Below are 22,797 nucleotides of genomic sequence, written 5' to 3' on the forward strand. Positions count from 1 at the left end.
TCACCTCCTCAATGATAATGCTGCTTCCCCCTATGGTCATCCCCACCTCCTAAATGATAATGTGCTTCCCCCTATGGTCATTCCCCCACCTCCTCAATGATAATGCTGCTCCCCCTATGGTCATCCCCCACCTCCTCAATGATAATACTGCTTCCCCTTGGTCATTCCCCCACCTCCTCAATGATAATGCTGCTCTCCCCTATGGTCATCTCCCCACCTCCTCAATGATAAACTGCTTCCCCCTGTGTCATTCCCACCCTCTCAATGATAATATGCTCTCCCCTATGGTCTTCCCACCTCCTAAATGATAATGCTGCTCTCCCCTATGGTCATCCCCCCACCTCATTCCTCATTCCTGAACATATTCCTTTAACCCTTTACATGGGACTTCAACCTGTAACATGTGACCAATCAACTCTGAACCATGTGACTCAACCCTGAACATGTGACCTCAACCCTAAAGTGACTCAACCTAACATGTGACCTCAACCTAAACTCCACCTAACATGTGACCTCACTAAACATGTGACCTCAACACATGTGACTCACACCACATGGACTCAACCTGAACATGGACCTCAACCCTGAACATGTGACCTCACCCTGCACTGATCCTGAACTGTCACTGAACAATGTGACCTCAACCCTGAAACATGTGACCTCAACCTGAAACATGTGACTCAACCCTGAACATGTGACTCAACTGAACATGTGACCACTAAATCCGTCCCACTGAACATGTGACTCTCAACCTGAACATGTGAACCTCAATCCTGAATGTGACCTCAACCTGAACATGTGGACTCAAGCTGAAATGTGAGTCAACTGAACATGTGAACCTCAACCTGCCAACATGGTGACCTCAACCTGAACATGTGACCTCAACCTGACCATGGACTCAACCCTGAACATGTGACCTTCAACCTGAACAGTGACGCTCAACCTGAACATGCTGATCTCAACCCTGGAACATGTGATACCCCTGAACAAATGTACCTCAACCTGAACATGTGGAACTCACCTGAAAATGTGCCTCACCTGAACATGCGACCTCAACCCGCAACATGCCGACCTCACCCCTGACCATTCCGACTCAACCCTGAACATGCGAATCAACCCTAAACATGCGACCTAACCCTAACATGCGACTCACCCTTGAACATGTGACCTCAACCTGACATGTGACCTCAACCTGGACCATCGCTTCGACTCAACTGAACATGTGACCTCACTAGAACATGCCTCACTGACTACCTCAACCCTGGAACATGGTGACTACCAAAGGACCACCTAAACATGCGACATCACCCTTGAACATGTGGACCTCAGCCTGACATGTTGACTCCCACTGAACTGTGACCTCAACCTGACACATGTGGCCTCAAGCCTGAACATGTGACCTCAAAACCACTAAACGTGACCTCAACCTTGAACATGTGACCTGCAACCTGAAGCTGTGACCTTCAAACGGCTCAACTCGCCTCCGCACAACAATAGTGAACCTTCACCGAACGCCTAGAACATGTACTCAAACCCTGAACATGTGAACTCAACCCTGAAATGTGACCTCAACCTGAGCATGTGACCTCAACCTGAACAATGTTGAACCTCAACCTGACACCTTGACTAGCCTCAATTGCCTCTAACATATGTGACCCTCCAACCCTGAACATGTGCCTCAACCCTGAAACATGTGACCTCAACCTGAAACTGTGACCTACCCTGACACAGACCCAACTGAACATGTGAACCTCAAACCCTGAAACATGTACCTTCACCCTGAACATTGCGACCTCAACCTGAACATGGACCTCCTGAACATCGTGACCTCACACTGAACATGACCCACCACTGAACAGTGACCTCAACCCTGAACCGATGGGACCTCCTGAAATGTACTCAAAACATGCGACCTCAACCTGACATGGCGACCTCAACCCGTGAACATGACGCTCAACCCTGAACTGCGAACTCAACCTAAACATGCGACCTCAACCCTAAACAGCGACCTCACCCTTGAACATGTGACCTCAGCGACATGGACAACGTACTCACCTGATGACACCTACAACTTGAAAAAAAAAATTGGTGACCTCAAACCTGACATGTGACCTCAGCTGAACAGTGATAAACCCAACATCGTGACCTCAGCCTGAAATTGGACCTTACAGTACTCACTGAACATGTGACCTCAACCTGAACATGGACTCACTAAATGTTCCTCACCCTAACATGTACCTCCACCCTGAACTGTGACCTCAACCTGAACTGCGACTCAACTTACCTCCGAACATAGTCGACTCAACCCTGAACATGTCGACCTCAACCTGAACATGCGACTCAACCCTGACAATATGGACCTCAACCCTAACATGCGACCTCACCTTGAACATGTACCTACACCTGAACATGTGACCTCAAACCTGAAATGTACCTCAACTGACATGGACCATGGCAACCAACTGTGAACCCCTGTCTCAACGCCTGACTGTGACCTCAACCCTTACATGCCTCACCCTTGAACATGTGACCTCAACCTGCAGGACCACTGCCGTGACCTCACCCTGAACATGTGGACTCAACCTGCAATGCACCAACGATGCACCTCACCTTAACATGACCTAAGTTGAACACTCTCTGCTGACCTCAACCCTGTAACATCGACCTCACCCTGAACATGCGCCTCACACCTGAACATGGAACTCACTACTGGACCCTCAACCTAACACATGCTGACCTCAAGCCTACTGTGACCTCACTAACTGTGACCTCAGACCTAACATGTGACCTCAACCTGAACATGTGACCTCAACCTAAATGTGACCTCAACCCTGAACATGTGACCTCAATGCCTGAAATGTGCCTCAACCGACATGTGACCTCAAGCCTGAACATTGACTCAAACCCTGAACATGTGACCTCAACCTGAACATGTGACCTCAACCTGAACAATCGTGACCTCACCGAACATGTGACTCAACCTGAACATGCGACCTCAACGTGACATGCGACCTCAACCTGAAATGCGACCTCAACCTGGACCTGAACATCGAACTCAATAAACATGCATAACCTAACATCACTATGACACCTCATGAGTGCCACTAAAGGACTCAGCCGCACATTGCCTCAACCGACATGTAAGCTGAGTGACTCAACAACAGGACTCACTTACTCCTATGAACATGACCTCTGACTACCTCACCTGAACACTGCCTAGAACATGTGACCTCCAAACCCTAAACATGCGACCTCACAAACTCGCCTACTGAACATGTGCCTCAACCTGACATGTGACCTCAACTGACTGTGACCTCAACCTGAACATGTACAACCGAAACAGTCCTAAGCCTGAACATGTGAACCTCAAGCCTGAACAATGTGACCTACAAGCCTGAAACATGTGACCTCAACCCTGAACATGTGACCTCAACCCTGAACTTGATCTCTGACTGATTGACCTCAACCTGAAACATGTGACCTCACCCTGAAGCAGTGTGACTCAACCCTGAACATGTGACCTCAACCCTAACATGTGACCTACAACCCTGAACATGTGACCTCATCACAGACCTCAACTGAACAGTAACCTCAACCCTGAACAGTGTCAACCCTACATGGACCGCAATAGAACAGGACTCAACCTGACACATGTGACCTCAACGCTGAAATGTGACCTCAACTGCAGTCTGTTCACCAGGGTAGTCTTCTCAGAACGGAGACAGTCACACTCCTGCTGCAGACCGGAACAGCCCTTCTGAAGACGCTCCAACTCCCCTACAGAGAGGAGATGTAGACCGGTTACAACAGCTGATCCTCTATGAACAGTCGTTGCGCTGAGCCTTAAAAACATTCATAACATTCTTCTTGAGCCATTAGTTCACATGTAACAGACAGGATGAAGGCAACATGGTAGTAGGTAGTATGGTACGGGATATGGTAGTAGGTGTTTGTACCATGTTTTGTGCTGCTGCCATGTTGTGTTGCTACCATGCTGTTGTCTTAGGTTTCTCTGTTGTCTCTCTTGTGATGTGTGTTATGTCCTATATTTATATTGTATTTTTTATTAATCCCAGGCCACCGTCCCCGCAGGAGGCCTTCTGCCTTTTGGTAGGCCGTCATTGGAAATATTTTTTAATTTTTAATTTCAACTTTATTTAACCAGGTAGGCCAGTTGAGAACAAGTTCTCATTTACAATTGCGACCTGGCCAAGATAAAGCAAAGCAGTTCGACACAAACAACAACACAGAGTTACACATAGGATAAACAAAAGTACAGTCAATACCAGAAAAATCTATATACAGTGTGTGCAAAATGGAGTAAGGAGGTAAGGCAATAAATAGGCCATAGTAGCGAAGGTGGGCTATTTACAGATGAGCTGTGTACAGCTGCAGCGATCGGTTAGCTGCTCAGATAGCAGATGCTTAAAGTTAGTGAGGGAGATAAGTCTCCAACTTCAGCGATTTTTGCAATTCATTCTAGTCATTGGCAGCAGAGAACTGGAAGGAAAGGCAGCCAAAGGAAGTGTTGGCTTTGGGGATGACCAGTGAAATATACCTGCTGGAGAACGTGCTACGGGTGGGTGTTGATAGTGACCAGTGAGCTGAGATAAGGCGGGGCTTTACCTAGCAAAGACTTATAGATGACCTGGAGCCAGTGGGTCTGGCGACAAATATGTAGTGAGGGCCAGCCGACTAGAGCATACAGGTCGCAGTGGTGGGTAGTATATGGGGCTTTGGTGACAAAACGGATGGCACTGTGATAGACTGCATCCAGTTTGCTGAGTAGTGTTGGAGGCTATTTTGTAAATGACATCGTCAAAGTCAAGGATCGGTAGGATAGTCAGTTTTATGGTATGTTTGACAGCGTGAGTGAAGGAGGCTTCTACATCGCTAGAGAGTCTGGCGACGTGTTCTACATCACCGCTAGAGAGTCTGGCGACGTGTTCTACATCACCGCTAGAGTCTGGCGACGTGTTCTACATCACCGCTAGAGTCTGGCGACGTGTTCTACATCACCGCTAGAGTCTGGCGACGTGTTCTAAATACACCGCTAGAGTCTGGCGACGTGTTCTACACTCACCGCTAGAGTCTGGCGACGTGTTTCTACTACATCACCGCTAGAGTCTGGCGACGTGTTCTACATCACGCTAGAGTCTGGGACGTGTTCTACATCACCGCTAGAGTCTGGCGACGTGTTTTACATCCGCTAGAGTTCTGGCGACGTGTTTACATCACCGCTAAGAGAGTCTGGCGACGTGTTCTACATCACGCTAGAGTCTGGCGACGTGTTCTACATCACCGCTAGAGATCTGGCGACGTGTTCTACATCACCGTAGAGGTCTGGCGACGTGTTTTCTACATCACGCTAGAGTCTGGCGACGTGTTCTACTCACGCTAGGTCTGGGCGACGTGTTCTACATACCGCTAGAGTCTGGCGACGTGTTCTACATCACCGCTAAGTCTGGCGACGTGTTCACATCACCGCTAAGAGTCTGGCGACGTTGTTCTACATACCGCTAGAGTCTGGCGACGTGTTCTACATCACGTAGAGAGTCTGGCGACGTGTTCTACACATCAACCGCTAGAGTCGGGCGACGTGTTCTACATCACCGCTAGAGTCTGGCGACGTGTTCTACATCACCGCTAGAGTCTGGCGACGTGTTCTATACATTCACCGCTAGAGTCTGGCGACGTGTTCTACCATACCGCTAGAGTCTGGCGACGTGTTCTACATCACCGCTAGAGTCCGGCGACGTGTTTACATCACCGCTAGAGTCCGGCGACGTGTTCTACATCACCGCTAGAGTCCGGCGACGTGTTCTACATCACCGCTAGAGTCCGGCGACGTGTTCTACATCACCGCTAGAGTCGGCGACGTGTTCTACATCACCGCTAGAAGTCTAGCGACGTGTTCTTACCATGCACCGCTAGAGAGTCCTGGCGACGTGTTCTACATCACCGCTAGAGAGTCTGGCGACGTGTTCTACATCACCGCTAGAGTCTGGCGACGTGTTCTACATCACCGCTAGAGAGTCTGGCCGACGTGTTTCTACATCACCGCTAGAGTCTGGGCGACGTGTTCTACATCACCGCTAGCGAGTCTGGCGACGTGTTCTACATCCGCTAGAGTCTGGCGACGTTTCTACATCACGCAGATCTCGGCGACGTGTTTTACCATCACCGCTAGAGTCCGGCGGACATGTTCTACATCACGCTAGAGTCCGGCGACGTGTTCCTACATCACCGCTAGAGGTCTGGCGACGTGTTTCCTACATCACCGTAGAGTCTGCGACGTGTTCTACATCACCGCTAGAGTCTGCGACGTGTTTACATGCACGCTAGAGTCTGCGACGTGTTACATCACCGCTAGAGTCTGGCGACGTGTTCTACATCACCGCTAGAGTCTGGCGACGTGTTTCTACATCACCGCTAGAGGTCTGGCGACGTGGTTTACTCACCGCTAGAGTCTGGCGACGTGTTCTACATCACCGCTAGAGTCTGGCGACGTGTTCTACATCACCGCTAGAGGTCTGGCGACGTGTTTCTACATCACCGCTAGAGTCTGGCGACGTGTTCTACATCACCGCTAGAGTTGGCGACGTGTTCTACATCACCGCTAGAGTCCGGCGACGTGTTCTACATCACCGCTAGAGTCCGGCGACGTGTTCTACATCACCGCTAGAGTCCGGCGACGTGTTCTACATCACCGCTAGAGTCCGGCGACGTGTTCTACATCACCGCTAGAGAGTCTTGGCGACGTGTTCTACATCACCGCTAGAGAGTCTGGCGACGTGTTCTACATCACCGCTAGAGAGTCCTGGCGACGTGTTCTACATCACCGCTAGAGTCCGGCGACGTGTTCTACATCACCGCTAGAGTCGAGACGTGTTCTACATACCGCTAGAGTCGCGCGACGTGTTCTACATCACCGCTAGAGTCTGGCGACGTGTTCTACATCACCGCTAGAGAGTCTAGCGACGTGTTCTACTGACTCATCCACATCACTAGAGAGTCTGTGACGATGTTCTACATCACCCTAGAGAGTCTAGTGACGTGTTCTACATCACCACTAGAGAGTCTAGTGACGTGTTCTACATCACCACTAGAGAGTCTAGTGACGTGTTCTACATCAGCACTAGAGAGTCTAGTGACGTGTTCTACATCACCACTAGGAGTCTAGTGACGTGTTTCTACATCACACTAGAGAGTCTAGTGACGCTTGTTCTACTCACCTAGAGAGTCTAGTGATGCTGTTCTTACATCACCACTAGAGAGTCTAGTGACTGTGTTCTACATCAGCAACTAGAGAGTCTAGTGACGTGTTCTACATCACCACTAGAGAGTCTAGTGACGTGTTCTACATCACCACTAGAGTGAGCCAGACATTAGAATTAAAACAACTTTTAATCGTCGTCGTATTGAAAAGTGCAACAGCAAACATATTTATACAGGTGATTCAAACAACCTTAATTGTATTTAAAAGTGCAACTGCAAACTGGACTGATGACAATTAAACATGTCAGGACAGTCATTTGCCTTTCTTTTTTTTGTTGGTGCTCCTTACTTTTTGAAGTTAGATTAACATAGTATCGTAATGTACCTTGTAGATCGTTAGTACTCTGCTGGTGCAGGCTCTGCTGTTGGAAGGTGGCCTGCAGGGAGTTGATCTCCTGTTCGTATTTGGACGCAGCCTGCCGCCACTTCTCCAGCTCGGCCGTGACACCTCCCAGGTCCCTCTGCAGGGCGGAGATGTCTCGCTCCCTCTCGGCCGTGGCGGCCTCCATGGCGTGGTGGAGAACTAGCACCTRCTCCTGAGCCGAGTACAGCTCCTCCTGTGTGCTGCTGARGCTGCTCTCTCTTTGCTCCTTCAGCTCCTCCATGTCTACCGCTAGCTTCCCCAACTGACCTGGAAACAGATGGTATATACTGTCATATACACTAGATAATATAGAACATCTCTTCCCCAACTGACCTGGAAACAGATGGTATACACTATATAATAGAAGAACTCTTTCCATGACATACACTGACCAAGTGAACTCTATGATCCCTTATTGCTGTCACCTGTTAAATCCACTTCAAATCAGTGTAGATGAAAAGGGGAGGAGACAGGTTAAAGATGGATTTTTAAGCCTTTTGATAATTGAGACATGGATTGTGTACGTGTGCCATTCAGAGGGTGAATGGTAGTAGGTGCCAGGCGAACCGGTTTGTTTTCCAGAACTTCAGAGCTACTGGGTTTATAACGCTCAACAGTTTCCTGTGTGTATCAAGAATGGTCCTCCACCCAAAGGACATCCAGCCAACTTGACAACTGTGGGAAGCATTGGAGTCGACATGGGCCAGCATCCCTGTGGAACGCTCCACACCTTGTAGAGTCCATGCCCCGACTAATTGAGGCTGTTCTGAGTGCAACTCATTAATAGGAAGATGTCCTTCATGTTTTGTACACTCAGTGTACACTACAAGGCCAAAAGTATGTTGACACCTGCTCTTCGAATATCTCATTCCAAAATCTTGGGCATTAACATAGAGTTGGTCCCCCCTTTACTGCTATAACAGCCTCCACTCTTCAGGCTTTCCAACAGACAACCTCACTTTGTGCACAAGGGAATTGTCATGCTGAAACAGGAAAGGGCCTTCCCCAAACTGTTGCCACAAAGTTGGAAGCACAGAATCGTCTATAATGTAATTTCCTGCTGAAGCGCTAAGATTTCCCTTCACTGGAACTAAGGGGCCTGAACCATGAAAAACAGCCACAGACCATTATTCCTAGTCCACCAAACTTTACAGTTGGCACTATGAAGTCGGGCAGGTAGCGTTCATCAGGCATCCGCCAAACCCAGATTTGTCCATCGGACTGCCAGATGGTGAGTGATTCATTACTCCAGAAAATACGTTTTCACTGCTCAAGAGTCCAATGGCGGCAAGCTTTACACCACTCCAGCAGACGCTTGGCATTGCGCATGGTGATCTTAGGCTTGTGTGCGGCTGCTCGGCCATGGAAACCCATTTCATGAAGCTCCCAACGAACAATTCTTTGGAAGCAAAGTAGTGAGTGTTCCAACCCGAAGACAAACGCGCTCCAGAACTCGGCGGTCCCGTTCTGTGAGTTTGTGTGGCCTACCACTTTGCGGCTTAGCCGTTGTTGCTCCTAGACGTTAACACTTCACAATAACAGCACTTACAGTTGACTCTAGCATGGCAGAAATTTATAATTGTTTAATAAAAAAAATACTAAACAACTGAAACAATTTACTCAGTACTTTGTTGAAGCACCTTTGCCAGCGATTACAGCCTCGATTCTTCTTGGGTATGACGCTACGAGCTTGGCACACCTGTATTTGGGGAGTTTCTCGCATTCTTCTCTGCAGATCCTCTCAAGCTCTGCCAGGTTGGATAGGGAGTGTCACTGCACAGCTATTTTCAGGTCTCTCCAGAGATGTTCGATCAGGTTCAAATCTGGGCTCTTGATGGGCCACTCAAAGACATTCAGAGACATGTCCCGAAGCCACTCCTGCGTTGTCCTGGCTGTGTGCTTAGGGTCGTTGTCCTGTTGGAAGGTGAACCTTCGCCCCAGTCTGAGTTCCTGAGCGCTCTGGAGCAGGTTTTCATCAAGGATCTCTCTGTGATTTGCTCCGTTCATCTTTCCCTCGATCCTGACTAGTCTCCCAGTCCCTGCCACTGAAAAACATCCCCACAGCATGATGCTGCCACCACCATGCTTCACCGTAGGGATGGTGCCAAGTTTATCCAGACGTGACGCTTTGCAGTCAGGCCAAAGAGTTCAATCTTGGTTTAATCAGACCAGAGAATGTTGTTTCTCACAGTCAGAGTCCTTTAGGTGCCTTTTGGCAAACTCCAAAAGGGCTCTCGTGCCTTTTACTGAGAAGTGGCTTCCGTCTGGCCACTCTACCATAAAGGCCTGAGTGGTGGAGTGCTGCAGAGATGGTTGTCCTTCTGGAAGGTTCTCCACAGAGGAACTCTGGAGCTCTGTCAGGGTGACCATTGGGTGCTTGGTCACCTCCCTGACCAATGCCGTTTTACCCCGATTGCTTAGTTTGGCTGGGCGGCCAGCTCTAGGAAGAGTCTTGGTGGTTCCAAACTTCTTCCATTTAAGAATGATGTAGGCCACTATGTTCTTGGGGACCTTCAATGCTGCAGACATTTTTTTGGTACCCTTCCCCAGATCTGTACATCGACACAATCCTGTCTCGGAGCTCTACAGACAATTCCTTCAATCCCCTTGCTTGGTTTTAGCTCTGACCTGCACCGTCAACTGTGTGACCTTATATAGACATGGGCTTTCCTTTCAAAATCATGTCCAATCATCTTAAGGATGATCAATGGAAACAAGATGCACCTGAGCTCAATTTCGAGTCTCATAACAAAGGGTCTGAATACTTATATTATAATATTTATATTTAATACATTTGCAAAAATGTCTAAAAACGTATTCGCTTTGTCATTTTGGGTTGTTGTGTGTCGATTGATGAGAAATAAATCCTAATTTTAGAATAAGGCTGTAGCGTAACAAAATTTAGAAAAAGTCAAGGGGTCTGAATACTTTCCAAAGGCTTTGTATGTGTGTGTGTGTATGTGATCCAAGTCATAGTTTTTATTTTATTTAACTAGGCAAGTCAGTTAAGAGCAAATTCGTATTTTCAATGAAAGCCTAGGAACAGTGGGTTAACTGCCTTGTTCAGGGGCAGAACGACAGATTTTTACCTTGTCAGCTCGGGGACTCGATCTAGGAACCTTTCCGTTTATTACTAGTCCAACGCTCTAACCACTAGGCTACCTGTCGCCCCAAGGTTAACTCTACTCCCTCTGCAGGTACCGATCGGTACTATACTCACTCTGTAGGTACTGGATCTGCTTGGCTGACTCCTCAGTCTGCTGCTTGTTACTCCTCCTCTCCTCTTCCAGTAAGGCCTGGAGCTCCAGACACTTCTGCTTGCCTGTGTTGGCCAACTCCTGGGTCTCCAGCAGTTCTTTGTGGAGGTGGTGAATCACCTGCTCTCTGTCCCTAGGCTCCAGGTTGGCCATCCGCAGCTCATCTAGACCGGGATGGACAGGTGGGATAAAGTTAGATATAGGCATAGAGGAAAGTAAGGAGATGAGGGTGCTAGAGCGGTGGATCTGAACCCATACTGGCAGCTGTAATGCAGAGGCTGGAGGCTTAGATTGAAAGGCCACAGAAAAACTTCTAATCAAAGTCAGTTGTGTATTTATGTTTTCATCATTGATCAGGAAGTTATGGATAGGGTTGGGCAGTATGGAGATGTCCATACCGTCATACCGGTTCTGTACCATACAGAGGTATATGGTATTCCCCAATGTGTACAGAAGAAGCGCTATTGAAAATAAGACAGGGATCTGGATCCAGGAGGGGGTTGAACGTCTCAGCTGTTACCAAGAAGCTTGATCTTGACAGCTAGCAAGTTAGCAAACCACATGCATAGCTGGAGCCCTGAGCTGGATCATTTCACACTTCTTAGATTTCTTACTTATACTTCACTGAATAGTTATACGCACTGGCGTAGCAAACATCTCTGCGAGACCCCAGCATACGGTATATCGCCAAGCCTAGATACGAACATCTGTACCGTATCTCTATAACCACGTGGCTGGCTGCCTGTTGCTCAAATGATTTGTGACACACTACAGTGATGAATAATCAACCATGGCTCGGCCTCAGTCCCTAATTAATACCGGTCCACGTGGGAGTATTTTAAGTCCTTTCAGATGGGGACCCACTCCACGACCAACCCATTCTTACCCTTACCCACTCCGGTCCTTCCATGAAATTTTTTGCACTTGGGGAAAATGTTGGAAGAGCGTTTCCACCCCCCTGTAACCCTAACCCCTCCAGCAGCCACTACGTCAGGGTCCACCACCTCAACCCTAACCCCTCCAGCAGCCACTACGTCAGGGTCCACCACCCCAACCCTAACCCCTCCAGCAGCCACTCCGTCAGGGTCCACCACCCCAACCCTAATCCCCTCCAGCAGCCACTCCGTCAGGGTCCAACACCCTATACTAACCCCTCCAGCAGCCCAACTCGTCAGGGTCCACCACTCCAACCCTAATCCCCTCCAGCAGCCACTCCGTCGGGTCCACCACCCAAACCACTAACCCCTAGCAGCCCACTCGGGTTCCAGAGTCCACCACCCTCAACCACTAACCACTCCAGCAGCCACTCAGTCAGGGTCCACCACCCAACCTAACCCCTCCGCAGCAGCCACTCGTCAGGTCCACCACCCAACCCACCCTCCGAAGCCACTCAGTCAGGGTCCACCCCCCACCAACCCCTCCAGACGCACTCAGTCAGGGTCCACCAACCCTAACCCCTCCAGCAGCCACTCACGTCGGGTCCACCACCCAACCCCTCCAGCAGCCATCCGTCAGGGTCCACCACCCAACCCTCCAGCAGCACTCCATCAGGGTCCAACCACCCCATCCCTCCAGCAGCACTGATGTCAGGGTCCCACCACCCCAACCCTCCAGCAGCCACCTCCACCATCAGGGTCCGCACCACCAATCCCTCCAGCAGCCACTCCGTCAGGGTCCACCATTCTCTCCAACCACCCATAATCCCTCCTCCAGCAGCCCACTCCGTCAGGGTCCCACCACCAATGCCTCCAGCAGGCGCACTCAACTCCATGGTGCACCACCGCCAAACCCTAAGCCCTCCAGCAGCCACTCCGTCAGGGTCCACCACCCCAACCCTCCAGCAGCCACTCCATCAGGGTCCCACACCCACACCTAATCCCTCCAGCAGCCACTCCGTCAGGTCCACACCCCAATCCCTCCAGCAGCCACTCCATCAGGTCACCCACCCCAACCCTATCCTCCAGCCGCACTCCGTCAGGGTCCACCACCACCCAATCCCTCCAGCAAGCCACTCCATCGGGTCCACCACCCCAACCCTAATCCCTCCAGCAGCCACTCACCGCAGGGTCCACCACCCCCATCCCTCCAGCAGCCACTCCATCAGGGTCCACCACCACCCCTAATCCCTCCAAGCGCACTTCCGTCAGGGTCCACCACCCCAAACCCTCCAGCAGCCACTCCATCAGGGTCCACCACCCAACCCTAATCCCTCCAGCAGCCAACTCCGTCAGGGTCCACCACCCAAATCCTACAGCAGCCCATCCCGTCAGGGTCCACCACCCAACACCCTAACTCGCCAAGCCACCTCCGTCAGGGTCCCCACCCAATCCCTTCCAGCAGCCCACTTCGCGTCAGTGGTCGCACCCCCTATACCACCCACACTCCCAGGGCACGTCAGGGTCACCATCCAACCCTCCAGCAGCCACTCCGTCAGGGTCCACCACCCCACCCCTCCAGCAGCCACTCCATCAGGGTCCCCCCCCCATCCTAATCCCTATAGCAGCCACTCCGTCAGGTCCACACCCAGCCCTAACCCTCCAGCAGGCCACTCCGTCAGGGTCCACCACCCTAACCCTCCACAGCCATCCATCACAGGTCACCACCCTAACCCCTCCAGCAGCCACTCCTCAGGGTCCACCACCCTAACCCTCCGCAGCCACTCCATCAGGGTCCACACCACCCCCAATCCCTCCAGCAGCACTCCGTCAGGGTCCCACCACCCAATCCCTCCAGCAGCCACTCCATCAGGTCCACCACCCCAACCCTAACCCTCCAGCAGCCACTCCGTCAGGGTCACCACCCAATCCCTCAGCAGCCACTCCGTCAGGGTCCACCACCCCAACCCCTCAGCAGCCACTTCCGTCAGGGTCCACCACCCCATCCCTCCAAGCAGCCACTCCGTCAGGGTCCACCACCCCCTAACCCCTCCAGCAGCCACTCCGTCAGGGTCCACCACCCAACCCCTCCAGCAGCCACTCCATCAGGGTCCACCACCCCAACCCCCTCCAGCAGCCACTCCATCAGGTCCACCACCCCAACCCCCCAGCAGCCACTCCGTCAGGGTCCAACCACCCCAACCCTCTCGGCAGCCACTCCATCAGGGTCCACCACCCAACCCCTCCAGCAGCCCTCCATCAGGGTCCACCACCCCAATCCCTCAGCAGCCACTCCGTCAGGGTCCACCACCCCAGCCCTCCAAGCAGCACTCGGCTCAGGGTCACCACAACCTCAGCACCACTCCATCAGGGTCCACCACCGCCAACCCCTAGCAGCCACTCCATCAGGGTCCACCCACCCCAATCCCTCCAGCAGCCACTCCATCAGGGTCCCACCACCCCAACCCTCCAGCAGCACTCCGTCAGGGTCCACCACCAACCCTCCAGCAGCCACTCCGTCAGGGTCCACCACCCAACCCCTCCAGCAGCCACTCCGTCAGGGTCCACCACCCTAACCCTCCGCAGCCCTCCGTCAGGGTCCACCACCCTAATCCCCTCCAGCAGCCACTCCGCTCAGGTCCACCACCACCCTCCACAAGCCACTCCGTCAGGGTCCACCACCTAATCCCTCCAGCAGCACTCCGTCAGGTCCACCACCCCACCCTCAGCAGCCACTCCATCCGGTCACCACCCCCAACCCTAACCCTCCAGGCAGCCACTCCGTCGGGGTCCACCATCCCAACCCCTCCAGCAGCCACTCGTGTCAGGGTCCACCACCTCAACCCTAATCCCTCCAGCAGCCACTCGGTCAGGGTCCACCACCCCAACCTAACCCCCCAGCAGCCACTCGGTCAGTCCACCACTAACCTCCAGCAGCAACTCCGTCAGGGTCCACCACCCCAGCCCCTCCAGCAGCCACTCGGTCAGGGTCCACCACCCCAACCCCTCCAGCCCACTCCATCAGGGTCCACCACCCCAACCCTCCAGCAGCCACTCCATCAGGGTCCACCCACCCCATCTCCAGCAGCCACTCCATCAGGGTCCACCACCCCAACCCTCCAGCAGCCACTCCGTCAGGTCCACCACCCAACCCCTCCAGCAGCCACTCCGTCAGGGTCCACACCCCAACCCCTCCAGCAGCCACTCCGTCAGGGTCCACCACCCTTAACCCCTCACGACCACACTCCTCAGGGTCCACCACCCAACCCTCACAGCCACTCCAGGGTCACCACCCCAACCCTCCAGCAGCCACTCCGTCAGGTCCACCACCCCTAACTCCTCCAGCAGCCACTCCGTCAGGGTCCACCACCCCAACCCTCCAGCAGCCACTCTCAGGGTCCAACCACCCCAACCCACCTCCAGCAGCCACTCCGTCGTCAGGGTCCACCATCCCAACCCCTCCAGCAGCCACTCGGCTCAGGGTCCACCACCCAACCCTAACCCCTCCAGCAGCCACTCGGTCAGGGTCCACCACCCTAACCCCTCCAGCAGCCCACTCCGTCAGGGTCCACCACCTCAACCCTAACCCCTCAGCAGGCTACTCCGTCAGAGTTCACCCCTCCCTCCTCCAGACAAACCATTTATTTTAAACAGGTGACTGAAGATGGGACGGCCGGGCATTCGTATGTCGAGTCCGTTCTGCGGTAAACATGGGCTTTACAACATGATTAAACTTTGTTACTCTCTGCTGAAACAGCAAGGTGTTCCCAAGGTTGCCTAGGAACGTGCTCCACAACGCAGCACACAGGAATAGAACCGCTACATCTGCGATTACATCTGCATAATGTGTACGCGACCAATAACATTTGATTCATATTTGGCAATGATTACTACAAGTTTAGATAACCGGCAAGATTAACTACCAATGTACATTTTTTTACTGATGTGGAAATTGAGTGGCTATTTTTTTTTTATTTACCTTTTTTAACTAGGCAAGTCAGTTAAGAACAAATTCTTATTTTCATGACGGCCTACCAGGGAAAAGTGGGTTTAACAGCCTTGTTCAGGACAGAACGACAGATTTGTACCTTGTCGGCTCGGGGATTCGATCTTGCAACCTTTCGGTTACTAGTCAACGCTCTAACCACTAGCTACGCTGCCACCTCTACACTCTAACCACTAGGCTACGCTGCCACCTCTACACTCTAACCACTAGGCTACGCTGCCACCTCTACCTCTAACCACTAGGCTACGCTGCCACCTCTACACTCTAACCACTAGGCTACGCTGGTGCCCCGCTATCAGTGACTGACAAAACAAGAGAAATACTGCCGATTCATAATCTAATAGTGAAATTGCACCTATTCTACCTCTCAACAGTAAGTTGATACCCTGACTGAGTTCCTCCACCCAAAAAAGTGTGAGGTCGCTTATGCCTGGAAGGCCCTGTGGATGCGTGACATGACATCCATGCTGTGCCAGTTACCTCCGTGCTCTGGCTTCTCTTGACTAATTGGTTTACATTCCAACAACGTGCCGACAACAGTCCAGTCCAGAGCCCTGCAGTGCATTAATTGAGACAGCAGCAGGATCAGCGACATGTGGCACGCAGGAGAAACAGCAGCAGCACAGACAGCTGTTAATGCTGAAGGTATGAGATCTATTCCAGAACAAGTAACAGCTGTTAATGCTTAAGGTATGAGATCTATTCCAGACAAGTAACAGCTGTTGATGCTTAAGGTATGAGATCTATTCCAGAACAAGGTAACAGCTGTTGATGCTTAAGGTATGGATCTATTCCAGAAAAAGGTAACAGCTGTTAATGCTTAAGGTATGAGATCTATTCCAGAACAGGTAACAGCTGTTAATGCTTAAGGTATGAGATCTATTCCAGAACAAGGTAACAGCTGTTAATGCTTAAGGTATGAGATCTATTCCAGAACAAGGTAACAGCTGTTAATGCTTAAGGTATGAGATCTATTCCAGAACAAGGTAACAGCTGTTAATGCTTAAGGTATGAGATCTATTCCAGAACAAGGTAACAGCTGTTAATGCTTAAGGTATGAGATCTATTCCAGAACAAGGTAACAGCTGTTAACTTCTTGCAACTATAGGGGGTGCTGTTCCGCATTAGCATATTGTGTCTCCAAATTAAACTGCCTCGTGCTAAATTCTTGATCGTACAATATGCATATTATTGTTATTATTGGATAGAAAAACCTTCTAGTTTCTATAGAAGTTGGAATTTGTCTCTGAGTGGTACAGAACAATTTCTACAGCACTTTTCATGACAGGGTTCAGATTCAGAAATGTTTACCTCTGATCTGGGGTCTGTTTTATAAGGCCACAGTGAATGCTATGAAGAAACCGACACTGCCTACGTCTTCCTCTGGGTGTCTGTACGTCATCACGTTTTCAATGAAGTCGATGGGACGTTCACAGCCATTATAAATGACAAAAATGTCAGAGACGTCCTTTCTCAACGTGCGCCTCAAGCGTGAAGGCCATCGGACCTGCCTCGTTCCAAATCGTTTTCTAACCAGCAATATTTCTCCGGTCATGTTTTCAGTCGTTATAGTTGTTAAAAACATCATAATGTAGTTAATTTGAGCCGTTTTATATCAATTTATATCCGTTTAGTGCGATTTGAGGATTTCTTTGTTGTGCGTTCTGAAAGTTTGGACACACGTTTTAGGGAGTCGGTCCGTTGTGGTGGACATTTCGAAGGACAGAGGACATCTATCGACCAAAAGACGTTTATAACATAGAAAGGATACATTGCCCAAGAATATGATGGAAGAACAGCTCAAAGTAAGCAATTTTTAATATGATAAACCGTGTTTCTGTCGAAATATTTTAAACGCATAATTCGCCATTTTGTTTGGTATAGCTTCACTTGGCCAACCCTGTATTAAAGTAAGGATAATTTTAAAAATGTAAATCCGGTTGCATTAAGAACTAATTTGTCTTTCGATTGCTGTCAACCCTGTATTTTTTAGTCAAGTATATGATTAGCTTTCAATTAAACTAGATCACTCTGATAGATGACGTCAGACATATTGAGGCTTGATTTCCTAGTATTTTTATTGTGTAACCACGGTTTTGTATGGCTAAATATGCACCTTTTCGAACAAACTGTATATGTTATTTTAAATGATGTTACAGGAGTGTCATCGGAAGAATTCTGAGAAGGTTAGTGAAAAAATTAATATATTTTGGCGGTGACTGTTATATAGCGCTCTTTGGCTGGTGGAATCGATGCTCTGGTAACGTTTGTTCATGTGGTATGCTAACTTATCGATTTATTGTGTTCGCTGAAAAACGCTTAGAACTAATATGGTCTGAAATCACAAGAACTGGGTCTTTCCATTGCTATGCTTTGCTATTTTTATGAAATGTTTTATGATGAGTAAATTGGTCATACACGTTGCTCTATCTAGTAATTCTAGTCGATTTGTGATGGTGGGTGCAATTGTAAACTGTGATTTCTACCTGAAATATGCACTTTTTTTAACAAAAACTATCCTATACCATGAATATGTTATCAGACTGTCATCTGAAGAGGTTTTTTCTTGGTTAGTGGATATCAATATCTTAGTTGAGCCGAATTGGTGATAGCACCTGAAGGAGTAAGACTGATGGAGTTAGAATAGTGGTGTATTTGCTAACGTGTTTAGCTAATAGATTTACATATTTTGTCTTCCCTGTAAAACATTTAAAACTCGAAATGGGTGGCTTTATTCACAAGATGTGTATCTTTCATCTGTGGTCTTGGACTTGTGATTAATGATATTTAGATGCTACTATCTACTTCTGAAGCTATGCTAGCTATGCTATCACAGTGTGTGGGGGGTGGGGGTGCGCCGGAATCCGGAGGATTGACTACGTGCGACAAGGTTAATGCTTAAGGTATGAGATCTATTCCAGAACAAGTAACAGCTGTTATAGCTTAAGGTATGAGCTCTATTCCAGAACAAGTTAACAGCTGTTAATGCTTAAGGTATGAGATCTATTCCAGAACAAGGTAACTAGCTGTTATTGCTTAAGGTATGAGACTATTCCAGAACAAGGTAACAGCTGTTAATGCTAGGTATGAGATCTATTCCAGAACAAGGTAACAGCTGTTATGAATGAAGGTATAATCTATTCCAGACAAGGTAACAGCTGTTAATGCTTAAGGTATGAGATCTATTCCAGAACAAGGTAACAGCTTGTTGATACTGAAGAAGTATACAATCTATTCCAGAACAAGGTAACAGCTGTTAATGCTTAAGGTATGAGATCTATTCCAGAACAAGGTAACAGCTGTTAATGCTGAAGGTATAATATCTATTCTAGCAGCCTGATTAATGCAATGGCATGTTGTTGAGACTGTCTTAATGCACTAATCTGGAACATGTGGTGAAATAACAGGTGTATTTTAATTAAGAATGGGCTCTAATCAAACTGCACAGCTCTGTAAAGTGGCTGCGTACTTTGGTTAACTGCAGTGACAATGCCAATCAAGTCCCCCAGGCAACAGCCTGGTTTGGCCTCCCCATCCCACCCCCAAAGCTCCATATATATTCAATAGTCCCCCAGGCACCAGCCATGTTTGGCCTCCCCATACCACCCCCAAAGCTCCATATATATTCAATAGTCCACCAGGCGCCAGCAATGTTTGACACTGTTGATCCATCCAGCTACCTCTCGACAACAGATTTTATGGCAACGAGACGCAATAAAACATTAAATATGTATTACCTTTGAGCAGGGCGACCCTGTTCTGTGGCTCGTTCAGCTCATGATCATCTATGTTTCCATCTACACACACATACAGAGAGAAAGAAGAGGAAGAGAGAGGAGAGGAGAGGAAGAGGAGAGGAAGAGGAGAGAGGAGAGGAGAGGAAGAGGAAAGAGAAGAGGAAGAGGAAAGAGGAGAGGAAGGTGAGAGGAAGAGTGAACAGGGAGAGTGAGAGGATTAACAGTGAGCTAGGACCAGACCAGGTCAAACAAGAAAACTAAACGAGTGACAGTAAATCTATAGTTATTCCATGGCTCTGTTCTGGACACAATACTGCTTATATCATTCATCATTCAGGGTTCAAATAATACAACAATACATTTACATAGTTACAATGTTAATATCGTACGTTTAAGGACATGTTTTTAGTTCATAAACATGAAGACAAATTCATTAACTTCAGGAATTAATATACAAATGATTTAACTTTTTCAGTCCTCATAAATGAATAGAAAATATCTACATACCTCTGACAACTTCACAATTGTTCATCTTTTAGCCAAAAAAGATGGCTTGTTTATACATTTCAACATTTGACTATTTATGAGGTGTTGTTACCTGACGTGTCGTCACTGCTGCGGTCCTTGCTGGGGCTCAGTGTATCTGACATTTCAGAGTCTTTAGCAACCAGGTGGTTTTCTACAGAGACACAGGAAGATACAACTTACAACAGGGGACAACTACTATAAAACATTCTCAGAACAATGAACTTCAAATAAATCACATGAAATAACATGTCTACTATGTAGAGTTGATCAGGCTGTGAAATGTTGTCCCACTCCTCTTCAATGACTGTGTGAAGTTGCCGGATATTGGCAGGAACTAGAACATGCTGTCGCACAGGTCGATCCAGAGCATCCCAAACATGCTCAATGGGTGACATGTCTGGTGAATATGGAGGCCAAGGAAGAACTTAGACATTTTCAGCTTCCAGGAATTGTGTTCAGATCCTTGTGACATTGGGTTATCATACTGAAACATGAGGTGATGCCGGTGGATGAATGGCACCACAATGGGACTCAGGACCTCATCACGGTATCTCTGTGCATTCAAATTACCATTGATAAAATGCCATTGTGTTTGTTGTCCGTAGCTTATGCCTGACCCATACCATAACCCCACTGCCACGGGGCGCTCTGTTCACAACGTTGACATCAGCGAACCACTCGCACACACGACACCATACTGCCAGGTACAGTTGAAACCGGGATTCATCTGTGAAGAGCACACGTCTCAAGTGTGCCAGTGGCCATCGAAGGTGAGCATTTGAAGTCTGTTAAAACGCTAAATTGGTGAGGACGACGAGTACGCAGAAGAGCTTCCCTGAGACGGTTTCTGACAGTTTGTGAAGAAATCTTTGGTTGTGTAAAATCAGTTTCATCAGTTGTCCGGGTGGCTGGTCTCAGACGATCCCACAGGTGAAGAAGACAGAAGTGGAAGTTCTGGGCTGGCGTGGTTACACGTGGTCTGCGGTACTGAGGCCGGTTGGACGTACTGCCAAATTCTCTAAAACGGAGTTGGATGCGGCTTATGGTTGAGAAATTAACATTCAATAATCTGGCAACAGCTCTGGTGAACATTCCTGCAGTCAGCATGCTAATTGCACACTCCCTCAAAACTTGAGAAATCTGTGGCATTGTTTTGTGACAAAATTGCACATTTTAGAGTGGCCTTTTATTGCCCCAGCACAAGGTGCACCTGTGTAATGAGCATGCTGTTTAATCAGCTTCTTGATATGCCACACCTGTCAGATGGATGGATTATCTCGGCAAAGGAAATATGCTCACTAAACAAGGATGTAAACAAATTTGTGCGCAAAATTTTAGAGAAAAAAGCTTTTGCGCATATGGAAAAGTTCAGCTCATGAAACATGGGACCAACACTTTACACGTTGTGTTTATATTGTTGTTCAGTGTGGATGGGCTCTGATAACATACAGGAACCATACGTTTTAATTGTAAATTATTTGGTGCAACTGTTTTATAAGGGGAACAAAGTGATGCGATTCGATATGATAAGGGGAACAAAGTGATGCGATTCGGTAAGGGGAACAAAGTGATGCGATTCGATAAGGGGAACAAAGCGATTCGATAAGGGGAACAAAGTGATGCGATTCGATTCGATAAGGGGAACAAAGTGATGCGATTTGATTTGATAAGGGGAACAAAGTGATGCGATTCGGTAAGGGGAACAAAGTGATGCGATTCAGTTCTCTACTGTTTTGCATGAACATTAATTTCTCATTTAAAATGATCTTCATAGAGCAGACTGAGTATCTACCACCCCACTATCAGATTATGGATGGGGAATTGTATGCTTTTTGTCCCCCCACTTTATCTGAAATCACCATCACCCACTGAATGAGTTGTCATTTTATTTGAAATCACCCACTGAATGAGTTGTCATTTTATTTGAAATCACCCACTGAATGAGTTGTCATTTTATTTGAAATCACCCACTGAATGGAGTTGTCATTTTATTTGAAATCACCCACTGAATGAGTTGTATTTTATTTTGAAATCACCCACTGAATGAGTTGTCATTTTTGCAGCAATGTTTTGGGAGGAGCCAGTACTATGTCAATATTAAATCTTCAGAAATTAGCATGGCATTTAGCTTCTCCCGCTCCGACCAATGAATGAGACTATGCGCATCTAGTAAAAATTATTGCTGTCGTCCTTTATGAAATTATCACGTTCATGTACAAATACACCGACTGTTTAAAACAAAACTTACTTCTCTCTGACGATAAACTTAACCTAAAATAACTTAAAAAAATACTAACTTAATAGTACGACTAACTCTTCTACTTCTATAAAGACTAAATTAAGAAAACATCTAAATAACTAGACTCTTAATAATACTCAACTTTTACTACTTAATAAACTAAAAAAACACTACTAAAAAACCTAAATCTAACACTAGCTAAAAAATCTCTAAAACTAAACCCCAATCTTTAGCTATATCTCTACTAAACCTTAAAAGACTAAAACTCAAAAAGAAACATATCTAAAATTTATAAAAAAACTAAAACCCTAAACTAAACCTAAACTAACTCAATCTCAAATATCTAGCTACGCCGCCCAACTATTTCTTATGGGTGAACCTGAACGGTTGATAAACCCCAATCACGTTGGAGATCCTCTGGTAGGTCTCACAATCCAGTTGGAAATGTGAAGTTTACATCCCCTCTGGTAGGTTCCACAAGTCAGTTGGATGTGAGTTACATCCCCTCTGGTA

The 22,797-nt window shown here is 48.3% G+C and overlaps 1 pseudogene; it reads right to left on the reverse strand.

Moving 5' to 3' along the window:
- The window catches only part of LOC112071545 (sarcolemmal membrane-associated protein-like), an 80,346-nt pseudogene that overhangs the window by 390 nt on the left and 57,159 nt on the right, over positions 1-22,797 (reverse strand).

This window comes from Salvelinus sp. IW2-2015, unplaced genomic scaffold, assembly GCF_002910315.2.
Source record: "Salvelinus sp. IW2-2015 unplaced genomic scaffold, ASM291031v2 Un_scaffold1636, whole genome shotgun sequence".
Taxonomy (NCBI): Eukaryota; Metazoa; Chordata; class Actinopteri; order Salmoniformes; family Salmonidae; genus Salvelinus; species Salvelinus sp. IW2-2015.